This window comes from Calonectris borealis, chromosome 1 (assembly GCF_964195595.1).
Source record: "Calonectris borealis chromosome 1, bCalBor7.hap1.2, whole genome shotgun sequence".
NCBI classification, from domain to species: Eukaryota; Metazoa; Chordata; class Aves; order Procellariiformes; family Procellariidae; genus Calonectris; species Calonectris borealis.
This window is the reverse complement of record NC_134312.1, coordinates 69,530,160-69,543,456: the sequence shown is the minus strand read 5'-3', so window position 1 is coordinate 69,543,456 and position 13,297 is coordinate 69,530,160. Positions and strand designations below refer to the sequence as shown.

The 13,297-nt window shown below is 42.0% G+C and overlaps 1 protein-coding gene across 1 annotated transcript in view; it reads right to left on the bottom strand.

Annotated features, from left to right (window-relative positions):
- Positions 1-13,297, bottom strand: part of CACNA1C (calcium voltage-gated channel subunit alpha1 C) — a 208,888-nt gene that overhangs the window by 41,657 nt on the left and 153,934 nt on the right. The window lies entirely within an intron of this gene.

Here is a 13,297-nt window from a genome sequence, read left to right as displayed (position 1 = left end):
CTGAAAATTTTGCATTTTTAAATTTTTATTCTGCTTTAAACTGAAAAAAAAGTTACAATTACAAGGAGCTTTTGCGAAACAAAAAGTCAAGCCTTCCTGTAACTCTAACCTGGGTGAAGCACCAAAGTTTTTTGGGATAATTTTAATAAATTGAGGTTTGGTTTTAGTGCCTATTAGAAAAGGGTGCCATCTTACAGGAAAAGAGGGACTAAAGGTGTATGATTCAAATGGGGCAAATGGTGAACACCATGCTGATTTCCCTGGAAAAAGCCCTGAGTTGTTCCAGTGCAATGTAACATGCTAATCCTCAGACAGCTCTGCAGAAGAGACTGAAATCTCTTGCACTAGGGAATTAAAATTTTTATTTGGTGCAATAAAGGGAATTAGGAAAAATGTGACACCTGCAATGAAGTTTGCCGTTACATTTCTACCTGCACTAACTCATGTGGGTCAACAGACATAAAGTGCCAGCTCATACAAATGCAATATATATGCATTTGTACTTCACATAGATTCCATGTGATCTCAGTTCTCGGGAGAAATATTAGCATATCCGTATGCAACAAAAGCCTATTTTGAATACAGTTAATAAGTTCAAGGTAACTTTTAAAGCAAATGAGTCCTGCAGCTATCAGTTTTTTTCCTTCATTTCCTATGTATTCTAAGATTTTGAAATTCTAGAGCTTGCTTTTCTAATTAGCTTCAAATATGCAAATCATACAAATTTGAATAGCTTATTAATTAATTTCATATATAGATCCATGAAATTGTCAGACAGTAATCTTATGGTTCCAAGTGCTTAAGGTAAATATAAGGAAAGTCAATTGCTTTAATTTGGTTATGCAGATTACCCTAGATTGACAATTACTGTACAGTTAATGAAAGAGTCACTTTTTACACAGCTGAAAGCTCTATTTTTTTCCATGACTTTCAGAAAAGCAGAACAATTGGTAAAGTACGTCTATGCAAATTATTCTTAATTTTCAGGATGTTTTAATAATCCTTCTCATTAGCTCTGAGTAAATGATGAGTTCAAGCCTTATGGTAATCAAGCCTGGGGGCTCCTGAGAAACAAGCAGATATTAAACACTATCAGAGATGTAGTGCTCATCTTCAGGTACAAGTACTGGTCTGACTCAGAAAGGCAGGTGCAGCTTACCTGTGTTTTATTATTTGTGTTTTGTGGGACAGGTAGCCAAAAAAAGCCCTAGAACATCTGGATAGGAAGGCTCTGAAGGTAAACGGAGCCATGAAAATGAATGTTGAAAGGCTACTTGTGTGCAGGACCTTCTACTTTTGTCTTACAGGTGGAGTGACTTTAAGGATTTTGCGGCTTGAATATCAGCTGAGGAGAGGTTTTGCTGGTTTGAACACCTCTGCCAGAAGCCATGTGTGACAGAGAGGACTTTTTTCATTCAACTTGCCTTTTCACTTGACCAATTCTTGATCCACGGGGCAAGGGCTCCCAAAAGAGGTAATCGGACTGTCCCAGCCCAGCCCAGACTGAGGGGGATGACCCTGGGAACAGACCAGACCACAGAGCAAAATGGAGAGCAAGCAAGTGTGAAAATTTGGAGTTCCCGGGTCTCCAGCTTTCCTCAGCTCTATCACCATCCATGCCGATGGTTTCCTCATTGCTGTTCCTAAGTAGTCCAATATGCCTCACTGCCTTTCCTATGGCAAAGTTAATATGGCTTTTAAACACCAAACCCAGCAGTTTATTTATCACTGTACTGAAAAGGGCAGTCTCCTTTTGCCTCCACCTCTTTAGGAAGATTTATCTTCTCTCTGATTTTGGTCATTATTCTCCTTTCTTTTTTTTTCGTTGTCTGGGAGGGATGAAGGGAGGGAAATCTGTGGGGCTGGTTTTCCAAAAGGAGCGCAGCCTGTATCTGGTTTTGACTCATTCTGAATGACAGTTCTTTTCATATCCAGGTTCTCCCATCCCAAACATCCAAATAAATCCATCATCTTGACCTTATCTGTAGCAGCGTTGTGAAAGCACAGCTGCTCTGGAGGGCTGCAGGTAGAGAGATGGTCTCCGACATGGCTTGGCCGCTAAGGTTGTGTACAAAGACCATGCCACTGATTTTGATCTTGGAATGAAAAAGAAGAGACTGTTCAAAGCATTCATACCAGTCTTGGTTACTTTAAAGACATGCTGTTGTGTGCTGTATAAGGTATAGATTTTTCCATTTCTTGTACATCCCACAGCCTGTTTTGGAAAGGATAATGGCAGCAGAGTTCTCTAAGATGAATTTCCTGAACCATAGGTAGGCAGGAGCTTTCTTTGTCTCCAACACCTTGCAATGCTCCATCAGTACTGAGAGGGTGAGTAACATCTACTGGCTTCATCTTCCCTGGGGACTGATGATTTGAGGAACTAAGCAAAATCCCAGAAGCATGTCCTTCTTCTGTCATGGCTGTGCTTGTCTTCAGTGCACTGAGCGTTTGAGCATTTCTATAGCTATTTGTTAATTACTTATTAATTAGCTGATAGGATTCCATGGCGTGGGAAAAGGATAAGGAAGAAGGGAAAATGAAGAACAGATTGAAACTTGGTGCCCTCTGTGTGTTACTGGGGTTTCTCTGGGCAGCCTCACCTGCCTAGGGCAGAAAGGAGGCTGGAGACCTTTCGACTTTGTAGGGCTCCATCTGTGAAGAGGTTTGCTGGGAGCTCAGTATGAAGGGTTTACCGTGATGTGCTTGGCAGGAGCGCATGAATCCAGACGGAAGCTTCAGTAGCATCTTTGCAACTCCTGTATAACTGATGGGGAATTACGCTGGTGGTGTTAAGGTCAGAAGTAGGCCTGTGGTCTGCAGCAAAATACCCACTCCTCAGTATGATAACTCTTCTGGGGACTAATGGAGCCAGGTGGTGCCTAGATCATGAGCAGGTTTTTCCAGGGAGGAAGGCAGGCAGTCTACCGGCTCAAAGACTCTGCATGCAGTGTTGCCAGGATCCTTCCTTTGGCAAGCCCAATGGCTCTGGGACAGGGTGAAGATGAATAAGCCATCTTATGCTTTGATGAAGGTGCTGAAAGAAACTGCATATGCCATTGAAAACAGGAGAAAACCCAATCCGCCTTTGTTCAAATGCAACAGGACTCTGGATTGCAAGAGACAGTAGATACAGGTGAACAGGCAGTCTCTGTTACTTTTGGGTAATGAACCTCTGCTCAAGGGAGGATAGCCAGAGATACCAGCAGCCCAAAGAGAGAGTGTGTTATGGACCAATTTAATCTGAGATTTGTAGCAGTTAGTATTTAATTCCCAGGCTGTGTCTTTTCATTGCCTTTTAAATTAGAAAGTTATTTAATGTTGATGCAGAACGTTTCCTAGAAGAAAACAGCCTACAGAGTCATACTGGATTTCTGTATGTTAATATGGGATACAATAAAGCCTGAGAGCCATTCTGGGATTGGAAATGCTCATCACAGGCATTATCAGAGCACGTTAGAGGTGGTCATATGGAGACTGCAGATAGCTGTTACAAAGCTACCAAGCAACAGATTTTTGTTCTACACCTCTTTCCAAGAATAAATGATTATTGATTTGATGAATTCTTTGGTTAAAAAAATAGTAGGGATAGTTTGGATGATAGGTAATGCTTACTGTGTGTTCAAGTCTGGGCAAACAGTTGAGCCTCAAAATCCCTAGCTCTAAATATCAGTTTGTTTTAGTGCCTTTCTATTAACAAGCGTTTCTTTACTGCTGAGGCATCTTTGCCTTCATGTCGGTTCAGCTTAGGAATACATGTCACTTGATCTGGCTTGGGTGAAGCAGACTTTCTCCCAGTCACTCAGACAAGGCTCAGCAGACAGTACTGCTGACTTGTATCTCTGAGTTTAAAAGTGGATTTTGAGAGAACGACTGGGATGTGACTAGCTGGGATGTCCCATTACTCTGCAACATTGTCAATTTTACTAGCAATTAGAGCCAGAGCCACATTTTTGGCTATCAATCAGCTGACCATAAGCAGCAATCCACAGCTAGGTCATCTGGATGCAACTGGGAATGGGTCCCATTTAGCAGATGTCTGGGAAGATATATGAATCAGAAGTCATTTTGTTGGCATGTTGTGCCAGACAGTCTCCACAAAGAACAGACCGGTGAGGGAAGGTAAGAGCACAGCCATTTTTAAAACAATTGTCTAGTAAGAAATAAAAGAAAACCTTTATGTTCACTTGGCTGGTTCATATGAGGGTAGAGGGAGCAGGGCAGGAGTTAAATGAGGGTGCTATATTGACTATATTAGAAAGGGTAAAATTAGTTTATATGTGTTTACCTTTGACTACAAATCTGGCTGGGAGGCCACATTCTCTTGCCTACCAGCAAAAAGACCACAATCAGGTCTTTATTTAATGGGAACCTCAAAAATTCCTGTTGGTCTCTGCATTTGGGTTTGCAAAATGGTACCCGTCACCATGCTGAACTGCTGCCGAGTGCCTGGCACAAAAACCTTCACAACGAGGAACAGCCTTTCCCCTGGACTGATGGTGTCTTGGCTGAAGACAGACAGGAAAAATCACTGATGCAGTAGGTAGAGGGGAACTAATTACTGCCTTGCTGAAAACTACTCCTAGTGCTCCTGGGAATGGGAAACATGATCTCTGCTACCCAAGATTTCAGCAAAGTTTGGAGAAAGTGGCTGGGGATAAGAAGATGGGGGAGAAGAGAAAGTTAAAGAGGAAAACAAGTAAACTACTTGTGTGTGTTTTCCCTTCTTCCGTCACCTTCATTGCAACTGGCAGTGCAATCTGGAACCAGTTAGCAGATCTCTAAATATGCATGATAGTAAGAGGGTGCACACAATGAGGTCTTGGATGACCGATGTTAAAAGCTCTTGTAATTTGAATGGAGAACAGAAGCTTTTACAGCAAAACTGAGTGTGTGAAATACAGGGGATTGTGCACCCTTTATTACTGCAATCTGTATGTGGAGAATAGCGACGCTGGAAAATTCCTTGGGCGTTCTAAACAAAGTAGGTCTTAGAAAAAGGAGAATTAAATGTCAGAAAACATCTTTCACTGCTTCAAGGAATTGCCTTAGAGGAGAGAACTAGCTGGATTTGAACTCACCTGAGCACCTTTTTGACCATCTAACTTACAGTGCTTGGGGAGCTATTGTTAATTAATATATTAAGTTACGATCTAAGGAATCAGAGATTTTCTATGGACTCATATAAACATACAATCTTCTACTAGAGTTCAGGGAAAGTTAAAAGAAACTTTTGCTAGGCAAAAGGAATGATTTATCCTGGCTAGTAAGCCAATGGAAAATATAACCAGCTTGGGGTAGTTCTAATGTTTTTTATTATTTTTTCTTTTGAGCATTTTAACTAGCTTTGTGGAAAAACATATTGGCATTAAAAAGAGAATGAAATATAACTGTATTATATCACAAGTGTTGATGCCAGAATATTGTAGCATTTTTTTAAAGTGATGTGATAGAAAAATGGCATGAACAGTTAAATACTGGTCAGAAAATCTGGACCTAGCTTTTTAAAGAGATCTTTGTACTGAAATGAACTTGCCACACACTTGTTTTACCATCGAACCAACACAAGACAAGGCCTGTGGTAGTTTGTATTTCTACTATTAGCTATTATTGCTACTGTAACAATAATTTATAGTCGAATAAGAAATCAGGACTCCTTCCCTAAAAGCCTTAAAACCCAACGAGGTTTTGGGTGTGTAAAAGCCTGCAGTAATTAAAAGCACAATCCACTCTTCAGTGCAGTCAATGACACCCTGTGCCCCACCGTTTTAAAGAGGGCTCTAAACATTTTCACTCAGAAGGACTCCAGGCAGGTTTGTGCATCAAGTTTTACATCTATAGGGCTATGTAAGTTTCTTTTTACTGCTTCTACAATTAGCTTTTGAGAATTTGTTCTCCTGGATTCTTCATCTTCAGTTTCTCATATTTTAATTAACTAGCATGTGTGTGGTTATATTTATCCAGTATGGCAAATTTATTTTTATGCTGCTCTTAAATCTCCCTTGCATTAAAATATGTTCTGATTATTCCATGCACCCGGAATAATATCAGAAGCCAAGTATAACAAGTAGTTTTGTGGAAATCACAATATCGAGGTATTTCCTCAAAAATGGGTACTATGGAGAGTATTTCAAAGTGGTTTTCCCCATGGAAACTACATGTTTTCTTCTTATGGTGCTAATATTGCTAGTCATCAGTAACAGCTCTACTCAGGTAAACTGAGAAAAGTCATTTGCATTTACTATCCTCTTTTCTGCAAAAAATACATACATTTTTTTCTGTTTGCCCATATTTCATATAGACTTCCTTACAGAAAAAGTTGTGCAGTTACCAAAATCACCTCTTTGAATGGGCAAATCATATTACAAGCTCTGGAAATGCACTCAGAATACCAACATTTTTAAGCCAAAAGAGAAAAAAAAGAGGCCCCATCTTCATGACAAAAATATACATAAATAAAAACAAAATAACCCTGTTCAAACATGGTTGTGGTCAGATAGTCTTACCATACTCCTTTCTCACCAACACGGTGAAAAACGTGCGCTAGAATTGTTGATTAAGCATGGGAGGTAATCAAATTCAAATCGATCTAAGTCTAATTTGGGGAAAAGTTGAAGGCAGCTCTCCTGATGTTCACCGAAGGCAAAATAAAGCACTTGTTTACTGGCATTTGCCACTGCTACAGCTCACAACCATGCTTCAACGTGGCTTCCTACATACAGAAGCTGGGGCCACCGTGGTGGATTATTCTAGCGATAAAAACGCCACCAGATATTGAAAAAAGCAAAGTAAATCCACCCCCACATCAATTTTATCAGTAGTTTTTCCAAAAAGAAAACAAGTCATATAAACATACATATACACGCACACAGGGATAGCTCAGGACTACATACAACTTCTAGGATGGCAGCAGTAAGGGTATGACAATACGAGATGTCAAAAGAAGCCACTGTGCTTCTCCAGCCCTTTGCTACGTAATTTGGAGGCCTCTGCTACCCGGACGGCATTTGAGAAAGAGAGAGAGAGAGAAGGGAGAGAGGGAGGGAGATGTTTTCTGCCTCTTCTGGAAGGTTTGGGTAAATGAATTTGCAAGTTCTAGGAATTGCAAAGATTTGTGTCCAGTGGCAGCTGATGGCCAAAATCGGAGCAGCAAAGGGCATGGAAGCGGAGAGAACCAGACAGGCAGAGACAGAAAGACAGACAGACAGACGCAGCGACAGAGATGAATGCCAGTCCCAACTGAGGTGCAGGCTAGATGTATGTCGTCCTTCCACCAATCCTTGCTCCCATTGCGGGGGGGTGTGTGTATAGGACTGTGTCGCAGGGGCCGCCCGCTCCAGTCCTTGCGCAGGTGAAATGCCCTGGGGCAGTTCTGCCTGAATAAGGACTGAAGGATTTAAGCCACTGGTTCTCTGCCTTCAGACACATTGATTGAGGGTGAAAATGAACTTGTGAGGTTTAGTGTGGCTGGAGACGAGGGAGAGGAAAGCAAGGGAGAAAAGGAAGAAAGGCAGGGGGTGGGTTAAAAGGGAGAAGTGCAGGAGAAGGTGAGAGGGAGACTTGAGTATAAGCTGTCAGATATTCCAAAGAATGGGAGCAGGAGCCCATGACAAATCATATGAAGCCTCTCGACACCAAAAGCAAGATGACTGTAAGGAAAGGCCCCATGCGCCTGGTTTAAGCCTGAGCTGCTTTACTTCAGAAATAAAAAAGACTAAAGGAGAAATCACTGCACAGGTCTCCAAGTATTCTAGGGACCTGAATCTTTTTATTATATAAAAACTTTTGTGAAGTATCTTTCTGGCCTTACTGCACCAGTACTCAGGAATCAACCAAGCTGCACCCCTCTGCTGACTTCCTACCAGAATTTGGAAAACTTTTCAGAAGTGCAAGATATAAAGTACTCGGCTCTCCTGAATATCTGAGAGACAAACAGCAAACCACTACCCAGCAGGCCTGAGCACAACAGACCTGACCAACAATTTCTAGGGGAATGAATACAGCAAGATGGGTTTTGAGTTTCTCTAGCCTTCTTCATAGGGGTGCTACTTCCTGAAGCACCCAGGTCCTATGTCTCCCAGATGCCACCATGGCACACAACATTGTACATTCCTGTTTTCTCCTCCTGTCACCTCTCCCGTTAAAAACCCCACCATTTCCATCAACCCTCAGACCAGTCACAAGTCTCACTCTTAGAAAAACATGTACTGCTACAACAGGAGGGCAACTTACGCAGGGAAATATTCCATTATTTCACAAAAGCCTGCAAGTCACCAATTCCCTATCCCTGATAGTTCTCATCTCATATCCATGCACAGCCCCCTGGCTTGTCACATCTGCTGTATCACATTGTGTACCTGTCACGGGTGCCTCCTCCTCCTCCTCTGTACCTCCTGCAGTGTTCACAGGCACGCTCAGACACGCAACTATGGTCACTGAGTAGAACAGGCGGGATGGATACCAGTCCAGAGGGTTTTGCTCAGTCATCCTCATGCACTCCCAGACACAGCTGATGAACACAGAGGTACCGCACATGCAGACACGCTCAGAGGCACCAGCAGAAGCCCTTGGCAACAGGTTCACAGGTAGGCGCAAACCCTCCCTCCCCGACATCCTTTCAAGACAGACAGACAGGATCGCACACACGACATCCTCACTGTACCTACGCCGCTGCTCTGAAGACACACATGCTCCCACCTGAACATACCTCCGTAACTCCCACGCATCTGCACACCATGAACTGCCCACTGCAGCTGGATGGGCCAACCTCTCGGCTGGCCACAGGGACTCACCCAGCTCAGTGGGGACTCCTATGAGCATTGCTTTGGTGGCAAACAAAGACTCAGCCACAGCAAATCTTTGGTCTGATACCAGCAGGGGAAAGGGTAAAGGAAAAAGGACCCTATGGACCAGAGAGGTGTTGGCTTTTCTCTCCAACTGAGAGGAAGGACATTACATTAGCAGCTTTCCCAGTGACTCAGGGTCTGACTGTTTTTCTTTCATCACTTTGGGCACCGTAGCAGAGAGCACAAATCGAACATGATTTCCCCCTTTGATAAAGCACAACAAATAGTAATGAGTAACTTTCTTTGCCTGGAGGAGGGGACAGCAGGCTGTCAGTCAGCTTCACAGCACTCAACTCCAGGCTGTGTCTGCTGATGTGGAAAGGAAGGAAATGCAAGCCTGTGCCTGGGGCTACTTCTGGGGTGACATATTCCAAAGTTGCTGGCTTTTATTCAACTCCTATAACAGTTACTTTCCTGTTACTATTATAATAGATAGTAATAATTTTTACCACCTTAATGTTTTCTTCTAAGGAACTTAAAGTGTTTTGTAAACACTAATGACAATGCTTTCTTAACATAGGGAATAATAACAATCTCCAATTTACTGGTGGGGAGACTGAGGTATGGGGATCTAGTCAAAGTCCAAGGAATACAACCCACAGGCCCTACCTCCCAGGCCCCATATCTTACATCATCTTTCACCTTATTCCCCAAAAGTCATTCTTGGTCTTCGCACTTACAGAGAGTTGACACATGGTAGATGTGTTCTCTGCCTCGGAAATTCTTTTTTTAATAGCAGATTAAAATGTCCTCCCCTCCCTCTTTAGTTACTTAAGAAGTGGCTTAAGAGTGGCCCAAAATAGAATCACTGAATATTTCCAGAAAATTTTGAAAAACATCTTCATTTTGTGGCTAGGAAGTTAGTTGTGTGACACTTACTGAGAAACAAAGCTCTGAAAATGCAGCTTGAAAGTAAGGCAATTAAAAAGTGAATTTGGCAGAAACTGTGTCACACTGAAGTTTTTAAACCCATCAGATTTTATTCTGCCCTGTGCCCTTTGCACTTACTCAGTTCTGTGAGATGCATCACCGTGTGTCTGTGGAGCTGGTTGGGGGGACTTGGGAGATGTTCCCAAGTTGCAGTAAGCAAGTGGGCCTAATGTGATGCAATTGGACTTATCACTTGACATATCTCCACACCGTGGAGGTGTTTTAAGTGGAGGCTTCCTAAAGGACTCAGAAATGCTGAAGGCAACCTGGGGGCCTACCTCATGAGTACATGCCTTCTCACTATTTTTGAATGCACAGCCATGCTAACAAAAATATGCTGAGCTTGGCATGCAAGTGTACACTCACCCAGAGGCATGCAGATGAACATGCCTGCATACAGGAAACTCTCAGATATAAACACCCACCCATAAGCAGATCAAACTTGCACGGTAAGATAGCCACGTTGGCTCAGAAAACATGTTCATAGACTCAGTTACATACACAACAACCCATGTGTCTCCATCAACAACCATTCACAACACAAATATGTATGAAACACGTATGCTTGCAAACACACTCTCTTCCCCCCCCCAGATTCATGTCTATACACTCTCCCATGGATTTGTAGCCCATACACAGGCATCCAAACACATTCAGGAACATATACTACAACCAATGGAGTGCACACACAAAGACCCACCCATGCACACTCACATATATCATAATGAAGGTTTTGGTCTGGGAAATTCCTTTTCAAGAAACTAAAATAATTGTTAAAAGGAAAAAACAGAGCATGGGGAACTGCACAAATAGATGCAAGCGCATACCTACACGCACACTGTGGAGCTTGTCAGTCAGGGTCCCGCTGCACTACAGCTATCGCAGCTCAGCACCTCCTGGGTATGCTTCCCCTGAGTGCAAACGTCTAGTGACCCTCACAGAGATTTCAGGCTTATATGTCTATGGCCACATATCAAACTGACCTGTTCCAGGTTTCTCCATCTTCCCTAACTGACCACAATGGAAACTATCCCTTTGCTCCAAGAGCAGCACCTTCCAAGACCCTACCACAAACGTTCTTCAGCTTCTAAGGAGTGGGCAGAAACATCTTACCTGCACCTGACCAGGCTAAACATCTCCAATTAGTGGAGTTTATTGGCGTTTTAGGGTTTATTTTTTCTTTCTTTTTCAGACTCCAGGTCTCTTGGAACAAGACAAGACAGTGTACAGAAACACAAGGCAGGGTTTACTCAAACCCACAAACAGCAAGAAAGCAACAAGCTCCTGGGGAGAAGGAGGGAATTGTATCTGATAAACTGCCTCACACTGCTTGGGAAGGTGACAACTGTCCATCCAAGATGGGCTGCTACTTCCAAAGCCCGTCTACTACAGATGTAACATATCAAGTGCTGCTAGCAGGAAGGGAATCTGACAGGACGAACCAACATACAAAACATTCTCTTATTCAATAAGGGTTATAAGTGCAAAGGGATTCCAGAACATTTCAAAACAAAATCCATCCATAGCTGCTGCTCATTTATCAGTGCATCGAAAGATTGTGCAAGTTTTTAGTAACAAACATTAGAAACTAGTAGCAAAGTTCTTGCCTAGATAAAAAGAGAAGATTTAAACATGCCAGGTAACAAAAAGACGTGTGCAGAAATCTGTAAAAACTGTATAGAAGGAAAGGATTCTTTAGAGGAAACAGAGGGACCATCATGAAATGCTGTTCATAACCCTAACTAAAAGAGTCAGGGCCGCCTCTGCTGCCTCCTCAACTAAGACAGGTGATGGCTGTTTGGACAGAGGCACACCCTCGTTTTTCATAGACTTCTGCAACCCCAAACTGGATCCTGGGCCTTGGCTGACATGAACTTGAATTTAGACAGGGAACGGAAAAAAGAGGGAGCCTTGTCAGTGGTAATTAAACACACCAGTATGGATAGCCCCGGAGACTGAAGATCTGAGCACAGCACAATTAGCAGCAGCGTGACCTTCTCGACAACATGCTGAGAATGAATGCGATTTATCCTGCTTAAATTTAGCGTCTGAGAGCTGGGTGTCTAGACAAACCTAACAAACCTAGATGCTCTGCAGTCACCGGATGGGCACCTCCAAAGAGCAATTCATTTCCCCTGTCATAGACATGCACAGGGAGGCACTGGTTGGCCTGGGGAGGTGTGCATTTCTCTCCACTAACTCTAAGAGGAAGCCTGGGTGATTATGTCTTCTTCTCAGACAACTAAAGTTTAATGAGATGTTTAAGTGTCTTAAACCATGATGTAAAAAGTTCTTTAATTTATAGGAAATTACTGTGAATTTCTTCAAAAGGATCCACTAGATTTTCCCTCTAGTTCATGGTTTCTGACTATGATAGACCTCCATTTATTTATCAAAACACAAGGATTTCCCTGCTCTCTACTTGGAAGACTTTTGTACGGATTCAAATACATCAGTCAGGAAAGCCTTGTTAATGTTTAGCATAATTCATCTCCAGTTAACTGTACTTACTTCCTCCATTACCATGTACAGTTCTGCCTCTATGGATGAGAATTGATCTTTTCCACAATCTGAAGGCTATTGCCAGGTTGCCCATTTAGTTTTCCTGTGACAAGTGTGGCATAAAAAAGGCTTTCATTTCATTCTTTAAAATTAACAAATTCATCCTGCTGATCATTGTAACTTCCCTCTATAAAGTCAGCCCAACCCTAATATCTGTCTAGTAAAAGGGTAACCAAAATTGTTTACAACATTCTGGCGGAAATGTTGCAAACAATTTTTTGTGTCCAGAAAGTAGGACATTTAAGAGATATAAAATAAAAGTTCATTTTCAGTTAGAAACTATTTTTCATTCTCTCAAAAGACAAAGAAAATAGACTAGTGTCAAATAAAATATTTCATTTATTCTAAATCAAAATATTACAACTTGCATAAATGTCCCTGTTTCAGAATTAAAAAAAATTAAGTTGAACAGAAATTAAACTGGAACCAAGATATGAAAACATTTTGTTTGGAAAGTTCAAAGTAAAGTAAGGCATTTTGATTTTTTCAAAATGTTGCTTACAGTTTTTCCCTAAACACAGCACTGAGTGAAAACTATGCTGTCACTTTTCTGCTTGTGATGGATTGCCTTTACAGTACACAACAATTCCAAGCTGGAATGTTTATTCAACAGCCACATCGTTTTGCAAATTCATGATTGATTTGCTCTTCATTAACATATTTACAGCAATTTTCTTTCAATCTTTCTATTTTCCTGGTCTCGCTAAGGTGGATTTTGCAGTGCAATTTTTGTCCGTGCTCATAAACCCAGTGGGTCCTTTGTAATCTTTCTGTTGGGAATCTGTGTGCTTCCTGCCTGTCCTTTGTCTATTTATCCTGTAATTCTATATCCATCCACCTCCAAACAAAGAGAGGAAAAAGTTTGCCTGATGTGATTTATTCCTTGAACACCAGCTGCTCATTTCAGTCCCCATGGCTCATTCAATCCTTCACCTGTCTGCTGAGATGGGCACCAGTGG